The following is a 19,525-nucleotide window of genomic DNA, read 5'->3' as shown; positions in this document are numbered from 1 at the left end:
CGGACTTGCGTCCCTCATTCACTCAAAAGGCTCAGGAGCCTAAAGGGTGAATAGTTGGTAGACGCTTGAGAAAGGTCTTGAGCAACGGTTCTCAGGGCTCACGTGATCGCCCACAATAGATACAACTTATTCTGACCTGGTCATAAATGTAAATAAGGGTTTGTCTGTCCTTGCTGGTTTGTTTACCATATCTGATATTCCTTTGAAGTATGCACATCTGGAGCAACAAGCGTATCTATTTACCAAGGTCTTCTGGCACCTGTGAGTCTGTCTTGCATGCTGAGAAAGGGGAACTTTGGAGGGTTTCACAAACCTGCTAAAAATAAACACCTTCTTGGCTTTGTTTTGCTCATGCTATAAAATGTTGTAAAACCTTGAATAAATCTGGCACTGCTTGGACATCATCCACTGTGTCCCTCCTGTCCCCATCTCTTTTCTTTTATTTTCCTCATCCCCTAATCCTCAGGACCCTGATCATGTTGCCGCAGCGCGCACAACAAGTGGCGCCCAAACAGGGACCTGAGCACATGCAAGAGAGGTGCACATATAGGTAAGTCGTCGCTGACAATCAGGTAAGGGGAGCCCAGTTACTTAGGGCCACGATAGGAGTAAAAAAATATGGGACAATCACAATCTATGGAACAGGTCTTCTTTATGACCACTTTGCAGGCCCTTATGAAGCAAGAAGGGTCCAAGGTCCTTAAAAAGGCCTTGCAACAATTCTTTCGTACTGTATCAGACTTGTGTCCCTGGTTTCCAAAAGAAGGGACTGTCAGTTTGGATGCCTGGCAAAGGGTAGGGCAGGAAATTAAAAATCAACTTAAAAAACATGGTCCTATGGCCTGTCCTCCAGGCACCATGCAAATTTGGGAGGAAATAAGAGAGATTTTAGATCCACAACACACTTTCGAATTATCTCTATACCCTCTCATGAATCCCTCCCTGAAAATGATGTTCAGACCTCTTCAGAGGAACAAAAAGTAAATAATAATTTGGTGATTGAGTCACCATCACCACCAATTACTTAACACTGCCCCCTCCAGATTCTCCCACCAGTGTCTCAGATAAAAATTAATGATGGGGAGCAAATTGATTAACTTTAAATGGATCCAGATAAAACATAGTAAACAGGTGTTGAAAATTATCACTACTAAACCTAAAACTTTTATTCTATTGAGGTTTACTAAAAGTCACATAAGCTCTGCTATCTTTTTGCAATCTGTTAGTAAAAAAAAAAATTGACTAAATTGATAATTAATTGTCTGTTTACAAGTTTTCATAAGTAATTGTTAAGATACCTTTCAAAGTTCTTGGTAACCTAAAACCTTAGTCACACGTTGATGATAAATAAAATTAAATTCATTGGACATCTAGGTCTTTTCCAAACAAGGAAAAGTACTAAAACGTTGATTTAAATCTGTTGATGAACATGCTTTATGCTTAACTGTTTCATAAATTTGCCGTCTAAAAAGATCTGATGTTCAAAAATCGGTTACTCAGTTTTCACTGGACACTAAGGTTCCTAAAAATAAAAAAATAAAAAAAAACTCTGCTAAAATAAAACTGATGACTGATAAAAAAAATGAAAAATAAAAAAAGCTACTCTGTATGTAAAAAAAAAAAGATATGTAAAAAAAATGTAAGGAATGGGAATATATTTTTGTTCAAAAAAAATAATTTTGTCCCAAATGAGACTGACTGAAAAAAAAAATGGCTTAAAACAAATTCTAAATACAAAAAAAGATGTAAAAGTGTTATGAAGGGAAGTCCTTGAAAAGGAATTTTAGATGTGGTCAGGACAAACTAATATCAAAGTAAATGGATTTTAAAGTACGAGAGTATAAGATTGAAAGTCTACTTTCTGTTCAAAAGTTTCCTTAATTTGTTAGTCTGCTCTTGATAAGAGCAGCAGTTTTGTCCAAAAAGGAGTCAGGTGTACGGGGGCAGCCGTAACCACGAAAACGGAGACCATCTGGGCAGAGCCATTGACTGCCGGAACGTCGGCTCAATGGGCAAAACTAATTAACCTCAGATAAGTACAAACTTTATTTAGTATAAATTTAAATTGGCAAATAGCCTTGTCCTGTTATCCCGGACAACTTAAATATCATCTTCCCGCAGACAGACTTTTGCAATTTCTTTCTACCACGTCTGTCTTCAGTTCTACAATTATAGCAACAGAATCTCTGGCTAACGCCGTCACTATATTTGTTAATGCTGATAAAACAGGGCACTTTGGAACTTACAAGGAATCCTCTAAGTCTAAAACAACTTATCAAAATCATTATCCCACTAAGTCAGTACAGAGAGCTGAACTGAAGGCTGTCCAACTGGCTTTGCAAATGTGTCCTAAACTCTGCAATCTATTCACTGACAGTCACTACCTGGCTCAAGCTGTTCCAGCCTTGCCACACGCTTATGTACTCACAAATGATGAGGAACTATATCACTTATTCTCTGGTATTCAGCAAATATTGGCCAGGCACGCTCCTATTTTTAGATCCCACATACGGGCTCATACTAATTTGCCTGGTCCCCTCTCTGAAAGCAACCACATTGCTGACACCATTACTCATACTTATAGAATAAACACAAACAACAAACAATTGGCCACACAGAGTCATGCTAGTTTTCATCAAAATGCCTCAGCTCTTCGTAGACAGTTTCACATCACTAGAGAAGAGGCCCATCAAATAGTAAAAAATTGTCCGGCCTGTCCAATCCACCATCCTGTTCTTACTTATTCAGTTAATCCTGGAGGATTGATGCCTAATCATCTTTGGCAAATGGATATTACCCTCTTTCCTGCTTTCGGCCGCTTAAAATATATACATATCTCTATTGATACTTTCTCTGGATATATCCACGCTACTGCACATTCTGGAGAAGCCTTTACTGATGTTCAAAATCATTTATTTTCAGCCTTCTCCCAAATGGGAACCCCTAAGGCCATAAAAAACTGATAATGGCTCAGCTTATAGCTCCAAAACTTTCCAGAACCTTTGTGCTACCTTTAAAATTAAACACTCTACAGGAATTCCCTACAACTCACAAGGTCAAGCCATAGTTGAAAGAGCTAACAGTACTTTCAAATCTTACCTTAAAAAATTAAAAGAGGGGGGAGATACTACAGGGAACAGTGAAATACTCTCCCCATATGCATTTAACTCTCTTTATATTTTAAATTTTTTGAATGTTAATGATATAGGACGGACGGCAGCTGAACGGTTTTGGCATCCAGATTTTTCTCCTCTCCCTTATGCTAGGTGGAAAGATCCACTGACTGGCATTTGTAAGGGCCCCGACCCTGTCCTTTGCAAGGGGCGTGGGTTCGTCTGTATTTCCCTCCAGGATGAGGACACCCCGCAAAGGCTCCCGGAATGATGGTGTGGACTCCTCGCCCCTACGCCGGAGACTAGCCAGCCTGACGATAACTCGCCCACAAAAAAGAAGAAAGAGACATCTCCTGTCGCACCATTGGGCCTGGATAAGGAAACTGATCGATCAAGCGATAAGCCTGGCTGAACAGACACAGCCTAATGAGTCCTTACTTATTATCCTTCTTACTGTAGTAGCTACTACAACCCCTCCTGTTGGCGAAGCGGCTGTATATTGGGCCTATGTACCTGACCCACCTACTATAAGGCCAGTTACTTGGGATGATCCTACTCCCCAAATACACACCAATATGACAGAATATTTTGGAGGGAGTAGTTCTGATGGCATGGAGGTTGCAAACCATTCTATCAATTGAATGGGCCTGGTAGCTCAGGTACCCTTGTGTTTCCAATTGCCACTATGTAACCAAAAACCAGTTAATGGTTGCTTGGTAGTTCAGCCAGTACCTCACATAGTGACATATCTCTCAGAAATGGAAAAGAATGAAAACCCTCCATCCCAACTTGACATAATGTTAGAAAGGTGGATCGTTTATGAGGTCACTGGTGACACCCCTCCCAGTGACCCTCAACAAGGTAGGCACCCTCCCGGGTACCCCAATTGTCCTCATAATTTAACCTATGCTATTTCAGGTCCTATTTGGATGGTGTGCCTTCAGAAGACACCTTTGGTCATCTCTCCTCACGGCATCCCTGAATTTTCTATCACGGACTGGTCGAGAATGACAAGAAAGGAGCCTCTGCGCTATATTGCATATCCACCTGGTCGACCAATGCATAATGTGACTATACCCAGAGGAGTTTTTTCCACCGTCGGAGAAATGTACCACGCAGAACTCTGGAAATTGGTAGCCGCTATGGGACCGGCCAAGATACAGATGGCTAAGAACGGCTACACAAACACAAAGGACTCTAATCTTACTATACGGGCCTGTGTGCCTAGGCCATTCCTATGGGTGGTGGGATATGGGACGACAAATTTTTCCTTTATGCAAAATAATGGAGCTGATACGTTATTTGAACTAGAATGTAAAAATTGTGTATTAACCAATTGTTTGCCTGTGCACTTGCCCTCACCTCAAACAGGTCCTGTCACTATCTTTTTGACTATGCAACCGTCTTATTTACTATTACCTGTTGAGATTGAAGGCCCTTGGTATGCTAATTATGGTTATCAGTTTGCTGTGGAAATGCAGCTACAATTGAAAAGATTGAAAGGCTTCCTTGGGCTGTTGATGGCCGGTATTACTGCCTTGGTTACTCTTTTTTTTTTTTTTTTAATTTAATAAATGTTTATTTATTTATTTTTTTTTAATTTATTTTTTATTGGTGTTCAATTTACTAACATACAGAATAACCCCCAGTGCCCGTCACCCATTCACTCCCACCCCCCGCCCTCCTCCCCTTCTACCACCCCTAGTTCGTTTCCCAGAGTTAGCAGTCTTTACGTTCTGTCTCCCTTTCTGATATTTCCCACACATTTCTTCTCCCTTCCCTTATATTGGTTACTCTTATAGCTACTGCTGCTGCAGCCTCTGTGGCCTTATCCCAGGGTATACAAACAGCACAATATGTTAACCACTTAGCAAAAAACATCTCTTATGCGCTGTCTACTCAGGAGCGTGTAGATCAAAAGGTTCTCAGTCGTCTTGATGGGCTTGAAGAGGCAGTAGAGTTTCCAGGGAATCAACTATCCCTGTTTAAAACCCAGATGTCCTTGGTTTGCCATGGCGGGTTTCAGCATATATGTGTCACCCCTATAAAAGCCACTAATGTAACATGGGGACAAGTTAAAAAACATCTACCAGGAATATGGTTTCATAGTAATATAAATCTTAATTTGTTAAAGTTGCAAAAGAAAATTTCCATTATCAGTCATTCTCAAATAGGTGTGACAAACCCGGCTAAAATGGTGGCTCATATCTTGGATGGCCTGCACGGATTTAATCCAGGCAACCTATTAAGATATTCATTCTGGATGTTTATAATCGTATTTACTATTATGATTATTTCATTCTTTGCATGGTGTGTGGTTCAGGCCAAAGCAAGACAGCACAGATTCAGCATGGATGCTCAATTACATTTCCTCAATCTTAAAACAAAAAAGGGGCAAATATGGGCGACCACGAACTAGCTGGAGTAACTGAACCAAACCAGGCCCGGACTTGCGTCCCTCATTCACTCAAAAGGCTCAGGAGCCTAAAGGGTGAATAGTTGGTAGACACTTGAGAAAGGGCTTGAGCAATGGTTCTCAGGGCTCGCTTGTACGTGGTCGCCCACAAGTAGGATAACAAATATAGGAGTGGTTAAGGGCTGTGGAGAGTCTAAGATTTTACTCTATTTAGCCTACCACAGTTTAATCGATGCTAGCATAAGAAACAACATTCCTAGGTCAAAATCAAAAGACTATTTTTCATGGCAAAACAGAGCACCTACTTCTATTTTCTAAGGGTGTTTTCTATTCAAACATCCTTGTAAAGATTGCCTGGGATGGAAGCTGTCATACAATGTGTAGGGGCATCGTAGAGAACCACCTCTGACAACCTCCTGCATATTACAATGATAAATTCTGAATAAAATGTAAATATTAAAAAATTAAAAGCAATGGAGAGTGATCAAAAACAGACAAAAATTGGAAGGGATTCGAGCCTTGAAAGAATGGAAATGCATGGTTCAGTCCTACTTTTAGGGAGCGTTTTTCCTGAGGGCCTACCTTAGCCCAAAAGGAACAGAGTCACTAGAACTCAAGCAGAAAACTATTTTATTTGCCTGAGATGTCAAGAGTAAGATTTAGGTCTACCAAAGTGAGTGAAAATTGAGAGAAAACAATCCTCAAAAGGAGGGAACCATTTATTGGAAGAAGCCCCAAAATCTGTGAAACAAAAAAAACCTCCTTTCAAATCACTAGATGATGTCTAAATTGCACTTATATAGAGAAGACTCCAAAGGCAGTAATAAGAAATTATCTATTGAAAATTTTAATACTTACCAAATGTATGTATTATATAATAGCTATATAATTTTAATGAAGTTCTGGTTAGATGTTTATATATTAAAGTTCAAATGATCATATGCTACATATGTTAAAATCATTTAAATGATGTACACATATCTTTCCCAGAAAGTCTATTTTTGCGTTCTAATGTCATTTCTTTAAGATTTATTTTTTATTCTTTTGTGTCTTCACTTCCTCAAAGTGAAGTGCTTTGTTTTCTGCGATTGGTGTGACTTCCCTTTTCTGGGGTTACACAGTCCCCTGACATGTATTCTAATTTTGCTTTGCTTGCTCATGTTATGTTTCTTCAACATTCAGATTGCTTTGCATCCTCCATCACCATCCCCAGTGAGTGTCTGTTCTGGTGGATCAGTGGTGAATCACTTGATCAGTGATTGCCAGTTCTGGGAGAGAGAGATTCTCTGTCAACACAGGCAGGAAAGGGGGCAATTAAGCCCACCAGGTGGTTTCTGCCCTGAGCTTCCCCTCAACCAAGTCTGTGAAGATGTAGCAAGCCCTCATAAGAACAAGATAGCAAGCAAAAAAAATACATTCTTCCACTGCAACCTGTGCCCTCTCAGGGAACCACAGAAATATCAATTCTCTTCAGTCCTGGAGGAAAGAAAGATGCATCCATTTCATTCAATACCACCAAGTGGTAGAAAGGCAAGGTCATACAGTAATGCCTGTTTAACTTTTTAAGAAGCAGTCTTAAAATGAAGAAAAAAATGAAATGGCACATTTCATTCCCACCATCTTCCATTTTCATTCCCACCAGTAGCACATGACCGTTCAGTTGCTTCTGCATTCTCACCAACACTTCCTATGTTCCATCCTTTTAGTTTTAGCTATATTTAATACTTACACGGTAAATCAATTCATTGGTCTGTCAAATAAATCAACTTACCCAAGCAAAAACATGTGTGCAAATGTTCATAGCAGCCTTATCAGTGATAGCCAAAAACCAGACTTCAAGATGCCACTCAGAGGATTTCTAAGATGATGGAAGGTTTTGATTGGGGTATTGCCTACAAGAATTTGTATATTATGTCAAAAGTCATTAAATTAGAGGCGCCTGGGTGGTCTAGTTGGTTAAGTGTCTGCCTTCAGCTCAGGACATAGGCTCAGAATCCTGGGATCCAGCCCCAGGCAGCTTAGCAAGGAGTCTGCTTCTCCCTGTCCTTTTACCCCTAACCCCCACTTGTGCTCTCTCTCTCTCTCAAATAAATAAAATCTTTTTTAAAAAAGTCATTAGACATTTAAGATCTGTGTATTTTACAGATGAAAGTTTTATTTGAGAAAATAACTATAATATTTAGAATAAGCAAAAAAATTTTTAAGGGAAGTAGGGATATTCGAGAGCATTTGTTGATATTTGTACAGCCAGTAATAAAGAAATAAACATATAATATCTCCTATAGAACAAAGGCTAAAAAAAAGGATTCTGTAGATTATCTATAATTACTTAAATATAGTTATAAACATGGTTATTTAAATGTGGAATAATATAAGAAGTTTCTAATGTGGTAGTTCACTACATGGCTTATCGTCTGCAGAGGTAGGGAAATATATAAAAAAAGAAATGAAAAGGAGAGAGAGTTAAACTGAGCAAGAGGGGTACTCAGAGAGACTTCACTAATTTGTGATCATTGTACATGTATGATCATATGTACACATTTATGTAAAGTTATATATGGACAGGGTTGCTACAGTGCACAACCCCAGGAGGAATATTTCACATGAGTGGTTATGTAATGCAGTAGTACTTCAGAAGGTTGTATATATGTTTAAAAAAAAGAATATTTTAAAAAGACCTATAAAAATGAAATAAAATGGGATCCCTGGGTGGCGCAGGGGTTTGGCGCCTGCCTTTGGCCCAGGGCGCGATCCTGGAGACCCGGGATCGAATCCCATATTGGGCTCCCGGTGCATGGAGCCTGCTTCTCCCTCTGCCTGTGTCTCTGCCTCTCTCTCTCTCTCTGTGACTATCATAAGTAAATAAAATAAAATAAAATAAAAAAATAAAAAATAAAATAAAAAAAAAAGAAATAAAATAAGGGCCTATTACTTCCATAATAAACCAATCTAATCAATTCTTAGTAGGAAAAGACTCCTAGTGGCAAGTATTTATTTTTTATCTAACTGTGTGGTATTTAAGATTTTATTTATGGCTTCTGAATGGGATCTAAATCTTCTATAACACATCTTATAAAGTTTTCTTACACTTAGGCCTGAATCTGATCCCTACATGGAAATACAATGCAATGTCTCCATTTTTAAAAAAGACTTTATTTATTCATGAGAGACAGAGAGAGAGAGGCAGACACTTAGGCAGAGGGAGAAGCAGGCTCCCCATGCTGGACTTGATCCCAGCACCCTGGGATCATGATCTGAGCCGAAGGCAGACGCTCAACCACGGAGCCACCCAGGTACCCCAATGTCTCTATTTTCTTTATAGTGTAATGATGTGGTTAAGTTGTGCCAAGGCTTGGGTTCAAGCTAAATTATAAAGAACTAATACTCACAGTTTGTTGGGGAAAGTAATAAAATGAATGACTCAGCCCTTGTTCATATAAAGGAACAAAATGTTATTACACCTAGGTTATACTTTTGTATACATAGGAGATATAAAAATATCTGCTAAAGGAACTATTAGGATTAGCAAAGCCATCTAATATTTTTCTTCTAGTAGTTTGATCACATTTCCCTTCCATTTCTTTGGTGGATTCAAACAAGAAGGGCAGTCAGACTGGTGGAGGGTAGGTGGCATGATCCCCAGTGGAGAAGGTAGGTATATAAATTATTTTCCTTGAAAACTAAAACAGCTGATGTACCAAAGGTGGTTCAGATGCCCTTTCCTTCAGGACTGAAGCATGTTGGGATTTCTGTGGTTCCCTGAGGGGCCACAGGATGCAGCAGGAGAATGTATTTGCTTGCTTGCTATCTTTGGTCTTATGAGGGCTTGTTACATCTTCACAGTCTTGGTTGAGGGGAAGCTCAGGGCAGAAACCACCTGGTGGGCTTAATTGCCCCCTTTCCTGCCTGTGTTGACAGAGAATCTCTCTCTCCCAGAACTGGCAATCACTGGTCAAGTGATTCACCACTATTCCACCAGAACAGACACTCACTGGGGATGGTGATGGAGGATGCAAAGCAATCTGAATGTTGAAGAAACATAATATGAGCAAGCAAGGCAAAATTAGAATATACTTCAAGGGACTGTGTAACCCCAGAAAAGGAAGAATAAAGCATTCTTTAAATACAGAGAACAAACTGGTGATTGCAGGGGGGAAGTGGAGCAGGGATGGGTGAGATTGATAAAGGAGATTAAGAGGAGGGATCCCTGGGTGGCGCAGTGGTTTGGCGCCTGCCTTTGGCCCAGGGCGCGATCCTGGAGACCCGGAATCGAATCCCACATCGGGCTCCCGGTGCATGGAGCCTGCTTCTCCCTCTGCCCATGTCTCTGCCTCTCTCTCTCTCTCTCTCTCTCTCTCTCTGTGTGACTATCATAAATAAAAATAAATAAATAAATAAATAATAAATAAATAAGAGGTACAAACTTCTAGTTATGAAATGAATAAGTCACAGAGATGAAAGTACAGCATTGGGAATAGAGCCAATAATATTTTCATAATGTTGTATGGTAACCACACTTATCATTGTGAGCATCGAATAATGTATAGAATTGTAAGATCAGTATGTTATACACTTGAAACTAATGTAATTTTTATGCTAATTACATCTTGATAATAAAAATAGAACAAAGCATTCTTTTTGAGGAAGAAGTGAAGAAACAAAATAATTAAAGATAAACCTTAGAATTAGACATCAGAGTACAAAAATAGACTTTCCAGGAAGAATAAGTATATATTATTTAATTAAATGATTTTAATTTATGTAGCATATGATCATTTAAACTTTTATAGCCACTTAACTAAAATTTAAATTATATAATTATTATATAATATATATGTATAATTAGTAGTTAAAAATTTTAATAGACAAACTAAAACGGAAGAAACTCACGGCTAAGAACAGGTTTACCAGTCTGAAAAAAAAAAAAAAAAAAAAAAACAGTCTAAAATACAGAGACTCCTAAACCTGGGAAACAAAGAGTTGCAGAAGGGTTGGTGGTTGAGGGGAAAAAGTAACTGGGTAACAGGCATTAAGGAGGGCACATGATGAGATGAGCACTGGTTGTTATACTATATGTTGAAAAATTGAATTTAAATTTTAAAAAATTATTTAAAAATTATATAAATAAACTAATCAATTTTAAAAAATACAGAGGAAAAGCAGTGTGGAAGAGGACAAAGGGAAAAGGGGAAAAGACTGCTCTGGAAAGCTGGGAAGTGTGGAGGACATTTTCAGGGTACCATCTGGATAAATCAACTCCATTAGAGTTTCCTCTCATCACCTTTCTTGTGATGCTGATGCTTCTGGAATGGGAGCCAAATTTTGAGAAAGATGAAGTCAAGCAGCCAGAACACCAAACAAGTTACCACAAGGGCTGCTCTTCTGCCTTGTAAATTTAACTCAGTTTTTAATAATAGTAACCTCCCCAAAAATCCATGTTATATAAAGTAAAAATTTAAAGGTATTTAAACTGAGCAAAATCATAGAACCATAGAATCCATAGAATCCATAGAATCATGGATTTCACCATACTAACCAATCCTTACCTTTTTTCTAAAAGTGAGGATACAGTACAAGAAACTTGACATGAAACACTATTATCTAAGTTGGCAAGATTCTATAATTTTTTTAGTCGAAGGCATGCATACACCAAAATCAGCTCCTTGCACAGCTTAAAATAAACTTCCAAAAAGTTGTGTCCATAGTGAATTTCTGAAATCTAAGCTATATTTTCCCCACTGACCCTTTTTACTTTTAAACAGGAATATTTTCCTTTAAAAAATGAATGAATATTCCAAGTCTTAATAAGGACGGAAATACAGGATTGAACATGTAGGTGAAAAGTATATTTTTGAAATGCCAATTTTATTAATATTCTTAGTATCGTTTACAATAAAGTACAAACTACACTGTGCCCAAATCAGGAAGCCTTAGGGTCTTAGGCACATGAGAGAGAGAGAGACAACACAGAAGTCCCAGCACTGTTTCTAATTTTTACAGGTATAGGAATGGAGCAGCCTGCTTTTCTCTGGTAGGTATGAAAGAATCTCTTTACATGTCTGTAAATATTTATTTTTAAAATCTCAACATCATAAATCAAAGCCCAACATTAATATTTCCTAATCCTTTACTTTTGCCAGGGTATTTACCTAAAGATTTTTGTATTTAAAAGGATCCACACTTTTAATTTTTAATCATAAAAATCCCGATTCTTTCATGCTTGATTATCAGTGAGGTACAATAAACAGCCACAGTTGGTATTCTGGCCAGGAAAAAGTGGTAAGGAGTATATCAATTCCTAGCTTGTTGGGTACAGTTAAGAGTTGAAACAGATGGGCAGCCTGGGTGGCTCAGCGGTTTAGCGCTGCCTTCAGCCCAGGGCCTGATCCTGGAGACCCGGGGTCAAGTCCCACATCGGGCTCCCTGCATGGAGCCTGCTTCTCCCTCTGCCTGTGTCTCTGCCTCTTTCTCTCTCTCTCTCTCTCTCTGTGTGTGTCTCTTGTAAATAAATAAATAAAATCTTAAAAAAAAAAAAAGAGTTGAAACAGAGGTACACACATGCACTGGGCAAGGTGGGTTCTAGAATGCCTAAATGCTGGAAAACATCATTACAGATCAAGTGGCCTATAATCAAATAAAAAACTGTTTAGCGGGGATCCCTGGGTGGCGCAGTGGTTTGGCGCCTGCCTTTGGCCCAGGGCGCGATCCTGGAGACCCGGGATCGAATCCCACGTCGGGCTCCCGGTGCATGGAGCCTGCTTCTCCCTCTGCCTGTGTCTCTGCCTCTCTCTCTCTCTGTGACTATCATAAAAAAAAAAAAAAAAATTAAAAAAAAAACTGTTTAGCGAAGGTCACACATTATTTGTGGAGAAGATGCTGAAGGTTTTGGAAACAATGTCTGTAACCATGAGTTATAGGTGGACAGGAGTCTTGGTGATACAGACTGTTGATATTATCTGCCTCACACACTCTGTCATTCAGAGTCATATAATCTGCTTTTCTGAAAGCTCCTATGTAAGCCCATTTATGAAATGTGACTTCCTCAAAGGTGGGGAAGGATTTTTGTCTTGCAGGTTGTGTTTGTCTTTGTAATCTCAGCATCACCTGGAGTCTGGCACACAGTAAAAGTTCACAATATGTTTCTGATGGAAAGAGCTTCCATTTGGTAAGCCACCATGACTCTTTGTAACTGTTGCTCTCAGGCAAATAATGTGGTAGGCATGCTGCTGTAAATGTAAAGAATGATACATCTTGAAATTTTAACATAGCCACAGCTAGATTACCTTCTCAGTATCTGTTAATTGAAGGTTGAATAAAAGACTAAGTAAGGTCCTTACATTTTCAAAAACTATATAATCCTTGAAATAATCACACAAGTTCCTTTTCACAGAAAACATCTGCTGTGCCCACATGCCTAAACATTCCCAACAGGGATGGCTTTTACCCAGGGAGGGTGGGAGAATGTGGATGGATGGACTCAATTAGCAACCCATTATTCCAGCTACTAAGAGAGACTGTTGGGAAGGTCTAGTTCTGTTTGCAGGAACACCAGTGTGTAAAATAATAGCAACTACCTTTTACTGAATGCCTACTAAACGTTAAGCATCACTATAGGCACTTTACATATGCTATTGCTAATTCTCACAGCAAGTCACCCCAGATCCCAGAGTTAATAAGTGGGGGTAACCTGCTGAGACTGGGTAGGAAGTCAGAAAGGAGACAGAGATGGAGGGCTCAACCAAAGCCATGTCTGAAGAGAATGACAAGGTGTGGTTACTGTCCTCACTAAATATCAGTCAAGCTGATATTTATGTAAATGGTGACACAGAAGTAGAAATCCCTCAGATGGGGATCCTGAGGCTATAGCCAGGGCATCCCCTTGGCTCCACTTTCTCTTTTGTGCAGTCATCTGGAAATTTATAGATTCCAATTATTTTACTTTTCTTTAATGATTCTGAAAGTGGCAAATCTTACAAATATATGTTATTATGTCTCTGTTTCAAAAGGACAGTCAGAACAGAGAGTATAACTTTGATATTGATTTTCATGTAGTAAGAGCAAACTCTTTTTTGTTTGGTTTTTTATTAGCTCATTAAAAAATTTATAGTATGGGAACAAATTCTTATCTAGCTTTAAATGTGTTGAGTTGTTAGGTGCATTTTTTAAAGTTGTTTTAATGTATAGGGGGTGGGGAAGTTTGGCCCTTTTACATATAGGCAATCTGGATCAAGGCAAAAATTTGCAGAAGTTATAAAGAAGTTCAGGAGAAAGAGTTGACTGACAAAAGGAAAGGTAAGAAATTCCTTTTCCTTTTATTTTTCCAGCAAGCAATATGGAACCTTTATTTTTAAGGTAATTTCTGTACCTCTGGAACATGAGAGTAATCCTTTTACAAATGGAACTGATTACTAGAATAAACGACAACAAAACCAAACTGGCATTTGATGTGAATCCACAGGAGTTTAAGCTTCAAATCCAGCCAAGAAGTTTGTTACAATCTCTTTTAGCTTAGCATCTGGCTGTTCGCGATCTTTCCATCGGCCCTCATATTGCCCAAGAGGGCTTGGTGCTGGCTGATAACATGAGCCAAGAAAGCACGTTCAAACTTTGTGATCTTGCTGGGCTCCAATTTATCAAGGTATCCTCTTACACCAGCATAAATAATGGTCACTTATTCAATAGCCATGGGAGAACACTGTCCTTGCTTCAGCAACTCAGTCAATCGCATGGCATGACTCAAGAGTTGTTACGTGGCAGCATCAAGGTCAGAACCCAACTGGGCAAAAGCAGCAACCTCACAATACTGAGCCAATTCCAGCTTCATGGTACCTGCCACCTGCTTCATGGCCCTGGTTTGGGCAGCAGATCCAACATGGGACACAGACAAACCGACATTAATGGCAGGGCGGATACCTTTGTAGAACAATTCTGTTTCCAAGAAGATCTGTCCATCAGTGACGGAAATGACATTTGTTGGAATGTAAGCAGACACATCACAGCTTGCGTTTCTGTGACTGGTAAAGCAGTCAAGGAGCCACCACCAAAAGAATCGTTCATTTTGGCTGCTCTCTGTAGCAGACGGGAGTGTAGGTAGAACACATCACCTGGATAGGCTTCACGACCAGGGGCCGGTGGAACAGCAGACACACCTGACGATAAGAAACAGCCTGTGTGAATAAGTCATTGTAAGTGATCAAAGCATGTTTGCCATTATCTCTAGAATACTCTCCCATAGAACAGCCAGAATAAGGAGCCAGGTACCCAAGTGGAGCAGCATCAGAAGCAGTAGCTGACACCACAAGGGTGTACTTCATGGCATCTGCATCTGTAAGTCTCTTCACCAAGTGGGAAACCGTAAATCTCTTCTGACCAACAGCAACGTAAATACAGTATAACTTCTTCTTTTCATCAGTTCTGTCTTTGAAACGTTTCTGATTAATGATTGTGTCAATAGCAATTGACGTTTTGACGTTTTGCCAGTTTGCCGGTCACCAATAATCAGCTCACGCTGAACACGACCAGTTGGCACCAACCTATCCACAGCCTTGATGCCAGTCTGCATTGGTTCTCACACAGAGGTTCGAGAAATGATCCCAAGGGCTCTCAGGTCAAGTCGCCTACAGGTCTTGGAACCAACTGGACCCTTTCCATCAATGGCATTACCAATGGCATCTACAACATGGCCCAACAGCTCCTGGCCAACTGGAACATCCACAGTGGCTCCTGTTCTTTTTACGGTATCTCCTTCCTTAATTAGTTCATCATTTCCAAACACGACAACACCAACATGGTCAGGTTCCAAGTTCGGAGACATATCCTTTAAGCCTGAAGAACACTCTACCATTTCTTCGGCCTGAACATTCCTCAGCCCGTGTACATGGGCAATACCATCCCTAGTGCTTAGGGCATGCCCAGCATCTTCAAGGTCGACTGAGGTGTCAGCTCCAAGAATACGCTCTTCAAGGATAGAGGACGCTTCAGCAGTGCCAGTCTTCTGAAGACGAGTGTTAGAGGCATGGAGGTTCCTTGCAGCAATGAAGGATGATCCCAAAGCATTTTTGGAGACCAGCCCGGCCCAATGAGGGAGGGTGTGGGCCACGACCAAGGGGATACGACAGCATCTCTGCAGCCTCTCTTCGGGTGGTTCCTCTGCTGCCGCAGCCTCCGAACTGACTGGGGCACAACGGCTGAGTGGGGGAGAAATTCCTTTTCCTGAGGAGAAAAATAGTCATGCTGGGAAATGTGGAGCCTCCACCTTTGAAGTTTCTTTTTCTGTCAAACTAAAGAGAAGGATAGCTTGGAAAGAGAGAAACAAAATCCTCAGAGATTACTTCAACAACTAAATAGGGAGAGGCTGAGATGATGGACAGCTACCACGTTGAGAAAGGCTCCTGGGGGTCGTTCTTTGTGGATACTGTGAAACTATATGTTTACACCTAAAACTGACACCTGAAGACATATAGATGAAGACTTAGAGGTTCAGTTTTCAAAGTTTTAGGAAACGATTAAGAATAAGAAGACAGAAAGGTGAGACAGAAAATTAATTCACTATATTTTGGTATTTACATGCTTTTAAATACTGCCACACTGATTTGCCCTGGTCATAATATACTACATAATTTTAGTTGCAAATTTCAGAAAAAACTACCATTGAATGGAAAAGCTTTTTGGACAGGGCCTATGCTTTATTATATCTTTGTAGCTCTCCACTTCTGTTCTTAGCCCACAGGAAATGTTAGTAAATGAATGGGGAAAGAAATTTGTTTTTCATTTAACCACTCCTTTGGGAAGCTTATCCATCTGAACTCTAGATGAGGAACCCAAGGCCCAGGGCCAAACTCAAAAGCCTTTCTTAGAACATGTATTTGCACATGTGATGCTTTTGGGTTGGAAATATGGGCAACTGGAGAATATATGCCCCACCCAAAAGTATTCAAATTCATTTCAAGTTTAAAACTCTCTGCCTTTCTAACGGCTGTAGGTATGTATAAGTGGTTCTTGGTGATATTGATTGAGTGCCTACTATGTTCTGGGTGCTGTGAATTTTGATAACTCAGGCAGGTAGATAATATGAGCCTATTTTACAAATGAAGGAATAGGATTATAGATGTAAAATAACTTGCTCAAGTTCACCCAGCTCCTAGTAACTCAGGTTGGAATTTGATCTGGGGTCTGTCCTTTCTACTTTAACCACACTGTTGATGGAATCAAGCTTGCTGGAGGTGTGAGTATGAGGAGACAAGCTTATGTAATATATTGCAAAGTGACAGCAAACATTTCATTTTACTTTGTTTTTGCACTTTACAATGATGGCACATGTATAATATTTTATTCACTTTAAAAGAAAAAAAAAGCTTTACCAGTGTTATTTTTTGAATTCACAATGTTCCCATGAGGAACTGAAGAGAAATTCTTCACTTTTAACATTTAAGTAAACAGAAAAACAAAAACCTAGAAGACAAAGGCTATAATGTAGTCTTTTCAAAGCAACCCAGCAAGGGAGCAATGTGAAGAAGGTGGAGCACAATGGCTTATGCTTCATAATTAGTGCTCTAACTACAACATATTGCTGCTATGCTTGAAATAACTGGGACGTTGTATACTTGCATCTCATTATTTGGAGTTTTGAAATACAATCTGAACAAAAAAGATCTCTAAAAAAATAGAGACATTAATAGTGATGATTTATATTACAAAAGTTCTTTTTAAGTCTCAAAAATATTTACTCTCTAGGGTTTCTTATATTTTGAGCTTTCATAATACAATTAAATGCTTGTTTTTTAATCTATTAGGTATTTAGATTTTGAATTAAATCTATTTGAAGTACCTACAAAATAGCTTTTGAATCTATTAGGTACTTAACCTAATCCTGAAGTATAGGATCATTTCTCAAACATAGTGTGGAGATTTGATAATTAAAGAGCATTATGAAATAAAGGAAACCATCTTAGAATTAACAATAGCTAATAAATGTTGAGAGTTTACCACCTAAAAGGCACTATACTAAGCATTTTATACTAATTTAGTGCCTCCAATAATTCTATGAAGGGGATAGTATTATCCCAACTTTACAAATCTGGGAACTGTGACTCAGAGAAAAATTATTAGTACAATTTTCAACCCTGGAGTCACATTTATAATTCTCTATGACCAAGAGAGAAATAGTACACAAATATTAGAAGTGGAAGGTACCTTATAGATCATTTTGTCCATCATTTCTCCCACTAGGTTCCATATAAGAAGATATGGGTCAAACAGATCCCTGGTGAAATAGCTTTGGAGATCATTGCCTTCTCCATTCTTGGTCAGCCACAACTTTGGATTGTATAAATTCTTTTACAAGTTCACATCACCTCAGAATAAAAGTTAAGTTTGTTCATTAAAAAAACAAACTATGAAACAACATGCTAAAAGCATTTGAAAAGGTTCTTTTTCATATATGCTAACAATCCCCCTTCTATAATTCCCCTCTTTTTCCCAGGGTTGAGACTAATTTTGAGAGGACATTTGTTTCAGAGTACCACATATTGCTACTGCTGAGACAGGCTCTACACTTTCTGCTCATGGGTTACTGGTCTGTCTCACCTCTTAGGCAGCCCTCCTTCCCACTCACACGGCCTCTTCAAGACTTCCCCACAGTTAGCTCCTTGCCACTGTCTAAGGCCATCATAGGCTCACTAAATAGAAGCCAGTTTCTTTTTGGTTGCATGATTTTTGCCTGTAATTGTTGACATTTGTTTATCTCAAGTCTTAGGCCTTCCCTAAGCATTACAAGATATCACTCTTAGCTTCACTGCATTCTATAGTATCTTTTATAGCATTTGTTTACAGTATCATTTTCTATTTTTGAATTTGCTCCATGGTTTCTAAACATCTTTTGAGAATAGGCATCATTTTTTTTCATTTATGTGTCTCCTGTTCATATAAGTTTGTTATATATTAGGCCTCAAATATTGGTTCATATTAATGAATCATTAGATCTCTCCATTATGGAAGACTTTTCAGACTTAATTATATAGTTTGGTCAGCATTTAAGTTATTGTATACATCAGGGATAAACATTACATTTCTTCTTTTACTGGGTAGACTGGTCTTCTTCCCTTATATCAAATGAGATATTATGCATGTGTGTACAAATATTTACACACATACACCTGAGGTCCTTAAAAACTTCAGATAAATATAGTAGAAAGTGGAACCAGAACTGGTGAGGACATTAGATATTACCAAATTTGATGGAGCTTTTCATTAAATATTAAAATAAAGTCCAGAATAGTTTCTGGCATATGGTAACCACTAGTTGGATAATGAATGAACTCTGTACAAATATAACATTTATTTTAGATACACATTTTGTCTTGGCCTACAAATACCCTAGCTCTTGATATGGAAGTGGAATAGTTCTAAGTGCCCCCTAATTTTTCCAAGTATTAACTTTGTTGCCTATTCTTCGCTATCAACAGAAGACATTTCTTTACATACTTGTCAAGGAGCTCAACCTTGATTTGAGTACCATCCAGCAGCTTCAATGTAGAGCTGAAACACATATTAGTCAATGAGGGAACCATTCAGAAAACTACATACCATACTAGCTAAGTTCTCCACAGAAATATTGTCCCTAAATCATGACTTAATATTTGCTTATTGGCTTTGTTCTGAGAAGAAAGTTTTCACAGTTGAAGATGATGGGTGGTTTTAGAAGTGTGTCAACTGAAATTCAGTTAAACACAGTGGTATGTGAACAGGATTGTGTCCAGGGCAGTACAACTCAATCTGGGTAACTTGAACAATCTGGTCACTCTGGAGGTGGCCTTTGCTGAAAGAGTGGAGTACTTAATCAAGCATCACCAAATACTTAAAATACCCCTTAAAATTACTTCTCTCACATCACTTCAATTGCACGCTCAAATAGCCTTCTGATTATGACATGAAGAGAGGACGTGTTGTGGGTTGGAGATGAAGAGCATTCTAGTTATGGGAATGATTTCCATTGTAA

The 19,525-nt window shown here is 39.0% G+C and overlaps 1 pseudogene; it reads right to left on the bottom strand.

Annotated features, from left to right (window-relative positions):
• Positions 1–13,868: 13,868 nt before the first annotated feature.
• Positions 13,869–16,956, bottom strand: LOC144316708 (ATP synthase F(1) complex subunit alpha, mitochondrial pseudogene; annotated as a pseudogene).
• Positions 16,957–19,525: the final 2,569 nt, after the last annotated feature.

The sequence above is a fragment of the Canis aureus genome, chromosome 7, assembly GCF_053574225.1.
Source record: "Canis aureus isolate CA01 chromosome 7, VMU_Caureus_v.1.0, whole genome shotgun sequence".
In the NCBI taxonomy this organism is placed as follows: Eukaryota; Metazoa; Chordata; class Mammalia; order Carnivora; family Canidae; genus Canis; species Canis aureus.
Note: the sequence above shows the minus strand (reverse complement) of the source record. Positions and strands in the feature narration are given on the sequence as shown.